We start from the raw sequence: 11,004 nt of genomic DNA, 5'->3' as shown, positions 1-11,004 counted from the left end.
ATTTTGAAAAACCTAATTAATTTTCTAAAACAAGAGTGGAAAGAGATCAAGTGATTTTGAAAAAGATTTGAAATTAGAAATCAGAAAGATTTGATTGAAAATTATTTTGAAAAAATGTGGTTAAGAAATATGATTAGTTTTAAAAAGATGTGATTGAGAAGATATGATTTGAAAAACATTTTAAAAGATTTGATTTTGAAAATTAAAAACTTGGCTAACAAGAAAAGATATGATTCAAATATTAAACCTTTCTCAACAGAAAAGGCAACATACTTGAAATGTTGAATCAAATCATTAATTGATAGCAAGTATCTTTGAAAGGAAAGACTAATAAAAATATATTAAAAACTAACTAAAACACACTAAAATCTACATGAAATTACCTCCAAAAAGCGTATAAAATATCCGCTCATCAATCGCCCAGAGTGGTCCACTATAGTGAAGAGGTCAATTCCCAACTTCAAAGGAAGAACTCGATCTACTTCCAGAAATTCGAGAGAGTGCTCGGATTAGGGAAGAAGAATTAAAACGTCGAATGGCTTCAAGATACAATCAAAAGGTAGTACCGCGAGGTTTTGCCGAGAATGACCTCATCCTAATCCGAAATGATATCAGAACAACTCGACCTGGAGAAGGAAAGCTGGCAGCAAACTGGAAAGGACCCTACCGAGTCATAGAAGTACTTGGAAAGGGCTACTGCAGACTGTCCGAACTCGAAGGGCGAGAGCTTCCCAGGTCATGGCACGCCTGCAACCTAAGAAGATACTACAGTTAGAGGTAATAAAGATCTTAGGATAAGGTACACTCTTTTTCCTGAAAAGGTTTTTTAATGAGGTGCCAAGCCAAGATCTACAAAATTGCTCAACCTAGATGGATAAAACTCCCACATGTATATATGTGCATTTTCTTCTGAATAAAGTATTTTAGATTTCCTACAAATTCTCAAGACGCATTAGTCTGAAACACTAAAAAATTCATCGCCCGATTATAAAGCTACAAGATCGGTAGAAAGTGAAGATCAAATTCACTGTCCGACCACAATAAAGATAAAAAAGATGAAACTAAATTCATCAAAAGGTCAACAAAAATAAGGATCAAACCTGACTTCGACAAAATCGGCAAAGATGAAAAAGTGACAAAACAGAATAATGTAAGAAGTTATCGAAAGTGATCCATAGAACGGACCTGATGAGGTCTTAATAAAATGGGTTGGTAAAAATAACTTAAAAGACAGGCCAACATAGAGAAGTCGGACCAGTCGTTCACAATAACCAAAGTTATAAAAAGTCAATCCCTATAGAGAGGCCTGGCCAGCCCTAAAAAAGAGTATTACTAAAATAATTTAGAAGGGACCGAAGCAAAGAAGTCGACCCCAAATCAAAAAGTTATAAAAAGTAATCCCTGAAAGAGACCTGACAAAGGTCCAAGAAAGAGGATTACTAGAAATAACTTATAAGGGATCGACATGATGAAGTCGGCCTCCACAAACAAGTTATAAAAAGTAATCCCTGAAAGAGACCTGACAAAGGTCCAAGAATGAGGATTACTATAAATAACTTATATGGGACCGACATGATGAAGTCGCCCCCCCCCCACAAACAAGTTATAAAAAGTAATCCCTAAAAAAGACCTGACAAAGGTCCAAAAAGAGGATTACTAGAAATAACTTCAGACCGAAGTGAGGAAGTCGACATACAAGTTGGACCCAAACATCCACAACCTCAAAAAGAATCAAGCCACAAGTATGAAAATACAAAGGCAATCCAAAGAGGTCGGACAATAAGGCTCCAACACTCCCAAAAAACCTAAAAGGTACCAGACAGATGCAGACAAACGTGTCATAAAAAGCACAACTTATAATAATAACTCAAAAGGCCACCAAAATCAGCCCCAAGAGCTTGAAAACTACTTTGTTTTTCAAAATAAAGTTGCTAAACAAGAAACTAAGAAAGTAGCAGAAAGTCAGAACCACCATCTACAAAATATAAAATGTTTAAAAGCCCACAAGTCGGGCTATCTACACAAACATCCAGAATAATCATTAAGGATCCAAAGACTTCTCAACAGCATCAACACGGGGTTGAAAGATGACGAGTCTGAAGAGGCACCGCATCCACTGTCCTATCATCCCGGTTCAAGATTTGACAATCAGGTTCTGACTCAGGATGACCAACCTCAGCTGAAGGAGGTTTTGGTGGCAGGCATTGAAGGAGGGTCGACATCATCATCATCAGGGTCATCGGGAACAATTTTACCATAAGGACCAATTTGCTGGTCCACAAACTCGACAGCGTCAAAGTCAGGGGCATCAAGGTTAAAGAGCTCAGCTGTTTTTTGCTTTTTCGGAGGAGGAGCACCGGTAGAAGAAGAGGTAGCAGCAGAAGCCTGTGAAGGATCAACCAAATGAACCCGAGGAGTAGGAACCATCCTCCTCAGTCCAGGAGAGCTCGGAATAGATGGCTTCGACAAAACCTGAGAGGACCCCTCCCCAGCCACCTTGGCCGAGACGTTTTGAGTCGCAGTAGCCTTTCTCGTCTTCTTAAAGGCCTTCATCGAGTTATTATTTTTGGCCATCTCTGAAAAATAAAATACAACAGATTACAAGTCAGAAAATAAGAAGAAAGAAAAGTAAAATGTTGCAAAATATAATACCCAGCATAGTTTGGATTAAGGATGGATCCCCCAAAAATTTCTCGGTATCAAGATAGGGAGGCTCCCCCAAATATCCTCCAAGATAGTCACAAAATCCTGCTCAACCTCGTCCAACATTTCCCAAGTATACCTAGACACCACTACGTTCTTCTTCCATTCTAAAGGAAAGCGGGGCTCGCCATTCTCATCCAGAAAGAAAGGACGAGCTCCTTCAACAACTCGGATCTTAAAAAAGTAATTCTTAAAATCCCGGAAGGACTCATTATACAAGGAAAAAACTTTATGTCCTTAGGCCAACCTAAAAGAAATCTAAGAAGCTTTCTTTTTGGTAGTCCCAGGCTTGGTCAACACAAAGAGATACAGAAAAAGAGTTTGAGAAGGCGTAACACCAAATTCTTGACAAACCAACTGAAAAATCTTAATGAAACCCCAAGAATTCGGATGAAGCTGCGATGGGGCTACATTGCAAGACCATAATAGGTCGGTCTCAAAAAAGTAAAGGGAAGGGTGATGTTCATCTGGATAAAGAAGAAATCGTATGCATAAAAAAGGGACGCTCCCCCTGGGTCAGAACAGGGAAGCAGACCCTTTCGTCAGAATCAGGTGCTACCAATTCATAGTTGTTTTCTTGATCCCCACTACTACATATTCGATGATGTTTCCTAAGCACCACATAGAATTCCGAATTAGCTAGAGATACACACAGCAACACAAGGGAGTCCAACCAGTCGGACATCCCCTCAGGAACCTTAGAAGACGTCTGAACAATATTTTTGCGAGAAGACATGGCCAACTAGTCCTACAAACAAGAAAGAAAATGGATTACTAAAAAACATCTCGGACAAATATGACACAGAGTAATACAAGCAACAAAAAGAAACCCCAGGACCCACACTAGAGATCCAGGGACATCCTTTGGAGGCAAGTTAGGGAATAAGGACTCAGGGAAGCCTACAAGTCTACATCTCTACACATCCTAACAGGAAGATAACCCCCTTCTCAACAAAAGCGACATTAAGAGAAGAAAGCCATGAGCTACAAATCAAAAGTCATCAAAATAACTACCTCCCCAACTTACAGTCTCAGCTTATCAACAAATGGAACTACCAAACAACGAAAGGATCAAGAAGAAAATCAAAATGAGCCACAAGAGAAAATTGTTACTTTCTACAAAGGTTCATCAGTAAAATCATCAAACATAGTGAAGGTCATCAAAAGGAGCAACCTTTTGGGTAAAGAAAACAGGTTCACAAAAATCAGAAAAACATGTAGCACAGCAACAAGTAAGCACGATGACGCAAAAAGGTTCAAGCTTCCCAACATGCATTCAAGCAAAACTAAAACTTTACCAAAGAACCGACGGCAAAACAGAATAAGTAAATAATCAAAAGAAGAACCAACCTAGAAAAAGGAAGCTTCGAAGGAAACTGAGGACAGAAAAATAGAAACCTGAATCGCCTTTCAGAGCAAAGAAAGCACCAATGATCACCAAACTACGTTGCAGGGAGAAACGCGAAAATGCAAATATTCAAGCGAAAACAGAAAGTGAGAAAGAAAAAGGGAAGTTAAGAAACAGAGAAGAGAAACCGTTTTTTTTTTTTTTTTTGAAAAGTTCAAAAAGAACAAAGAAATGGAGCGTTAAAAAGAATTAATGAGGTTATTAGACCTTCGCACATTCCCAAAGCAAGGGACGCGTGTTTTCAAAAGAATAAAATTCAAAAAGAAACGTTTCGCATTCAAAGGAGAACTCTGCAAAGAAGAAGTAGACAAAATGCTCGAGTTCGGCTTCACCGAAGAAGGATCGAAAACTAAGACTCGACCTCAAAAAATTCCGAGCTCGAGCAGGGGCACTGTTCATACCCTAGGTCGAGCTGTCCGACCCGGGATGATTAGTGGTGGACGAAATTGTGACCCTCTTTGTATTTGTATGAGATTTATTTAATGGCTATTGATTATGTGTGGACACAACTCCGTTCAACTTAACCAGCAAGTGTACTGGGTCATCCAAGTAATACCTTACGTGAGTAAGGGTCGATCCCACAGAGATTGTTGGTATGAAGCAAGCTATGGTCACCTTGTAAATGTCAGTTAGGCAGATTAAATGATTATGGATTTCGAAAATTAATAATAAAAAGAAAATAAAATAGGATAGAAATACTTATGTAAATCAATGGTGGGAATTTCAGATAGGCGTATGGAGATGCTGTGCTCCTCTCGAATCTCTATTTTCTTATTACATTCATCCAATCCTTCCTACTCCTTTCCATGGCAAGCTGTATGTAGGGTATCACCGTCATCAATGGCTACTTTTCATCCTCTCGGGAAAATGGTCCTATGCGTTGTCACTGCACGGCTAATCGTCTGGAGGCATCACCCTTGACAATGGCTACATCCCATCCTCTCAGTGAAAATGGTCTAAATGCTCTGTCACAGCACGGCTAATCATCTGTCGGTTCTCAATCAGGTTGGAATAGAATCCATTGATTCTTTTGCGTTTGTCACTAACGCCCAGCCTTCAGGAGTTTGAAGCTCGTCACAGTCATTCAATACCGGAATCTTACTCGGAATACCACAGACAAGGTTAGACTTTCCAGATTCCCGGAATCTTACTCGGAATACCACAGACAAGGTTAGACTTTCCGGATTCCCATGAATGCCGCCATCTATCTAGCTTATACCACGAAGATTCTGTTGGGGAATCTAAGAGATATGCGCCCGGCCTAGAGTAGAACGGAAGTGGTTGTCAGTCACGCGCGTTCATAGGTGAGAATGATGATGAGTGTCATGGATCATCACATTCATCAAGTTAAAGTGCAACGTATATCTTGGAATAAGAATAAAAGAGAATTGAATAGAAAGTAATGGTAATTGTATTGAAACTTGAGGTACAGCAGAGCTCCACACCCTTAATCTATGGTGTGCAGAAACTCCACTGTTGAAAATACATAAGTGAAAGGTTCAGGCATGGCCGAATGGCCAGCCCGCTGAATGATCAAAAGACCGAATGATCAAAGACTAAAACAGTTAAAGATCAAACTGTCAAAAGATGTCTAATACAATAGTAACTTATCCTATTTATACTAGACTAGCTACTAGGGTTTACATGAGTAAGTAATTGATGCATAAATCCACTTCTGGGGCCCACTTGGTGTATGTTTGGGTTGAGCTTGATCTATCCACGAGCTGAGGCTTTTATTGGAGTTGAACTCCAAGTTATAGCGTGTTTTGGGCGTTCAACTCCGGATCATGACGTGTTTCTGGCGTTTAACTCCGGACAGCAGCATGTACTTGGCGTTCAACGCCAAGTTACGTCGTCAATTTCCAAATAAAGTATGGACTATTATATATTTCTGGAAAGCTCTAGATGTCTACTTTCCAACGCCATTAAGAGCGCGCCAATTAGAGTTTTGTAGCTCCAGAAAATCCATTTTGAGTGCAGGGAGATCAGATTCCAACAGCATCAGCAGTCCTTTTGTCAGTCTTTTTCAGAGTTTTGCTCAAGTCCCTCAATTTCAGCCAGAAATTACCTGAAATCACAGAAAAATACACAAACTCATAGTAAAGTCCAGAAATGTGAATTTAACATTAAAACTAATGAAAACATCCCTAAAAGTAGCTTGAACTTACTAAAAACTACCTAAAAACAATGCCAAAAAGCATATAAATTATCCGCTCATCAATTAGCAACGAGACGACCGACCTCTTCAAGTCAAACTACCCGACCTCTTCTTAAAGAGCTCGGCCAAACTACCAGAAAAGCCCTGTAAAGGGCCCAAACAGAGGAACATGACCCAAATCCCAAAGGGCAGCTCAAGCCTATAGAGATAAGGGCGGTTCCGACGAAAAATAAGATAAAGATAAGATACGATAACTAACTTATCTTATCTGAAAAGGTCACTCCACACCATTATAAATACACTGGAGCACCCAGGTATAACTCATACTCTGATTCTACTAAAAACCTGCTTAATACCCTTGCTAACTTAAGCATCGGAGTCCCTGTAGGTACCACCACCCATCGGTGACGAAGGATCAGTAGCATTGCCAGTCCAACAAGTTGGACACGACAGCTCCATCCGCCACACACAAGCCGGACACGTCATCTCTGACCAATACAAAAGATCTCATCCGAGATCGACCTAGAGTTGTAGTTAACCCTCAACACTTTCCGTTCTATAAGCCATTCCTACCCTGTAATCTCTGAAAACACTTAACACACATATCACGGCATCGAATGGTAATAAGAGAGGATTAAGATTTAGCTACATTAAGACCAAAGAAACATGTTTTCAATCATAGCACAAATTCAGGAAGGAAAATGCAAAACATGCGATTTCTATGAATAAGTGTGAGAGTAATGGATAAAACCACTAGATTAAGCACATGATAAACCATAAAATACTAGTTTATCAAGGTGCGAGGCCAAGATCTACCAAATTACCCGACCTAGAAGGGTAAGCACTTGTATGTTAATATTTTTATTTATGTTTTTTTAATATGCAAATAATAGTTATCCATTCCCTGAAAAGTTTCCTACCAAGACGCATTAATCTAAGCTCATAAAATGCCAAAATTCATCGCTCGATTACAAAGACGTCGGCAAGGTGAAAACCAAATTCATTGCCCGATTACAAAGAGGTCGGCAAGGTGAAAGTGATAGAAGCAAATTAATGCAAGAAGTTATAAAAAGTAATCCATAGAAAGCGACCTGACGAGGTCTGACTAAAAGTGGATTACTAAAAATAACTTAAGATGGCCCGACAGAGAAGTCGGACCAGTGAAATGATCACTAAAAAGGAACAAAGATATCTCGCAAAGGCCAAAGAAAGGCCAGAAGTGCTTTGTTGAAAGGTACGAAGTCTTGCAAAAAGACACTACTTAAAAAGCAAAACGACAAATCGAAACGGCACTAAAAAGTTAGCCAAACAAACTATAAAGAAAAAGTTCCCCTTGGAATATTACCTGAAAAGTTGTTGGAATATGACTAAAAACCCTGAACGGTGAAGCCAGATAGGTCGAGGTCAGAAGAGCACAAGTATGACCTCAAGAAAAGAAAAAGCTAAAAAGGTAGAGAAACAACTTAAGGCTCAAAAGAAAGCACGACCTCAGAACAGGGCTACAGAAAAGTTATCCGAAACTAAAGAGGTTCTACTTAAGAAACACTAAAAAGTTGTCGAATGAATCACTAAAAAGCCCAGCCACCAAGCTGCAAAGATTGCTCGACTTGATACAAGGTTGACCAGTGCCAAGTCAAAACAGGGCATGACCCCCAAAGACAAGGCTAGAAAACTCACTCAAAGGAGGTCAGATTGGGAAATACTTAAATAAAAATTTGAAGGGTTGCAAAAAAGAAAAGCCCCGAACGTTTAGCAAAATGCAGCTATCATAATAAAACATTAAAGACTCAAAAGGCCACCTAAAAGGCAGCCTCAAAGTTTAAAGTGTTTTAGTTTTGCAAAATAAAGTTTCTAGGAAGCAACCAAATGTCAAAAAAGTCAACCACATAAAGAGTTACAAAAAACAAGTTCAAAAGTTGATGCCAGGGCATATTGGCTAGTTTTACTAGCCATTTTTTGTATGCTTTAGGTTGGTTTCATGCATTTTCTTAGGAAATAAGCAAGTATTTGGTTGAAAATGCAATCATACAATGATTCAAGCAAACATTGTGAATTTTGAATGATTTCATAAGAATTATGCATGAATTGAATGATAAAATGGATGATGCATGATCTCATGATTAAGAGCAAGACGTTGATGATCTTTGTTTGATTGATTTCAGGTAACAAGAAGCAGAGAAGAGCCACGTTAGTGCCACTAACGTGGCCATTAACGTGGAAGGAAGGAAAGTTTGCAACGTTAGTGGTAACGTTAGCACCACTAACGTCTTCGAATGTCATCTTAGCCCACGTTAGTTGCCCCGTTAGCGCCACTAACGTGGGCACTAACGTGGAAGAGAGGGGAAGCCCCAACGTTAGTGGGAACGTTAATGGCATTAACTTTGAAGAAGGAGAGCATGGAAAGTTACTGGCAACATTAACGCCACTAACTTTAGCAAAGCAAAGGAAGACCCACGTTAATGGCCACGTTAGTTACACTAACGTGGACCATTAATGTGGAAGACGGGGGTTTTGTAGCGTTAGTGACAAAGGTGAGTGTCAATAACACCCTCGAGCCATGGCATGCCTACGTTAAGGGCCACGTTAGTTACACTAACGTGGGCAAAATCTCACCCGGTAGCCTGACCATGCCTTCTTCAAACAAGAATAACTTGAGCCACAAAGCTCCAAATGAGGTGATTCCAGTGGCATTGGAAAGTAGGATTCCAGTGCTTTCCAGGAATATATGGAACTACATGGTGGACATTGAATTTGAGGGAGAAAACCTGCCCCGAAAGTACAAAGATGAACATGGTATCAACCTGTAGTAAGGCCAGCTGACCTCTTCCCATTCCAAGAAGTGTAACTCGAGCTTTAAAGCTTCAAATGATGCACTTTTAACGACGTTGGAAAGTAGACATCCCGAGCTTTCCATCAATATATAATAGTATGGGATGGACATTAAGTTTGAGCTCCAGAACCTGGCAATATTAATCCCCTGAACGCTGACGTAATTGAGGCTAACTTTTCTAGTAACGCCAGCGACTATGCCATCGTCCTTGTCCACTTCAAAGGAGCATAACTTACGTTACAGAGGTCTAATTGAGATGATTTCAGTTGTGTTAGAAAGCTGACATTCAGAGTTTTCCAATGATATATAATATTTTATAGTGGGCGTGAAAATGGAGCACAAACAAGAGGCATCTTTAAAGCACTAAAAACACCAACTGGGTAGCAAGTGTGACGTTAGCTACACTAACTTCAGCACTAACGCCACACTTGTAGCATTAGTGTGGCTATCGGTAGCACTAACGATTAGTACCTGGACCTCAACTTGATTCATTTCTCTTACAAGGACCACCCAACCTCAAGCAAGAAATCCCACAAGTGTCAACCAATCAAGGCCACAAGAAGCATCTAGAATAGGAATTTTCATTTAATTGTAATTTGCTTTTAATTTCATTTTGTAATTTAGGAGAGCCTATATAAAGGCCTTAGTTTTTACATTCAATTCAATCGGGAAGGAAGAAATTCTGGAAGGGAGAAATTGAAGGAATGGGGAGAGAGTGAAGACCAATTCGAACTTCTGTGAATTGGCACACTCCAAGGATAGTGGGTCTTCGGACCCCTCCCCTCCTACACTCTTCTTCCCTTTCTCTTCTTTTTCTTTTCTTAGTAGTAGTTAAATTTTAGTTTGTACTTTTCATTTATGAACTTTAAAATTTCATTTCAATTTTAATCTTTATAATTATTTTTCTGCACTTTCTTTCTTTTCTATTTTGGTAGAGCAATGAACAAGTAACTCTTTTCATTGGGTTAGAGAGCTCTATTGCATTTAATGGATCAATTGTAGTTTTCATTCTTCTTCTTCTTTCTTTTCTCTTGATTTTACTAGAGAGCTTTTGATCTTCATCCAATTGGTTAGCTATCCTCGAAGAGAAGCCCTCCATAATTGGATCTCCTCGGAACCTTGGAAGAGGAATGAGGAGATCATGCTAGAAATGCTATCTCACATTGGATTAGGTTGGGGGTTGGATGGATATTGTGACATTTAATCCTACGAATACTTTGATCTATGAATGTGTGTGGTATAATCAGTGACCAAACTTCATCTCTTCCCATGAGCAATTAAATCAAGGAATTGGGAAATTGTTCAAGCTTAGAGAGATTAGGTTGCCAAGGAATTGGGATTTAATCACTTAAGATTGCCAAGGAGATCAATGAATGCATTGATTGAGGAAGAGATGAGAATGAACTTGATCCGGAGGATTACAATATCTCCTGATCCTAATGTTCATTTTATTGTTAGTTCTTACATTTACTTTTCTTGCCATTTTACTTTTCTGCACTTTATTGCTTTCTTTACTTTTATGCCATTTACATTTCCTTGTTACTTATCACTCAAATATGATTTGTCTAACTAGGATAATCAATTAACCATTGATTGCTTAATCCGTTAATCCCTATGGATTCGACCTCACTCTATTGTGAGTTTTTACTTGACGACAATTCGGTATACTTGCCGAAGAAAAATTTGTTGAGAGACAAGTTTTTGTGCATCAAAAGTCCACAAGTCAGACTATAATATAAACACAAAAAAGTTATAAAGGCAAATTCTCCCCAGTAGAAGCATCCTTGGCTGTAGGAGGAGGAATGGTCGAGATTGGGACAGCATCAACAGTTCCATCCGGCCGGGCTCGGGCTCGGGCTCTGGATGGTCGACCTCTGAAGGGACGGAAGAAGCTGAAACTGCTAA

The sequence above is a fragment of the Arachis hypogaea genome, chromosome 10, assembly GCF_003086295.3.
Source record: "Arachis hypogaea cultivar Tifrunner chromosome 10, arahy.Tifrunner.gnm2.J5K5, whole genome shotgun sequence".
Taxonomy (NCBI): domain Eukaryota; kingdom Viridiplantae; phylum Streptophyta; class Magnoliopsida; order Fabales; family Fabaceae; genus Arachis; species Arachis hypogaea.
The sequence above is the reverse complement of the archived record's forward strand: the minus strand, read 5'-3'. Positions refer to the sequence as shown.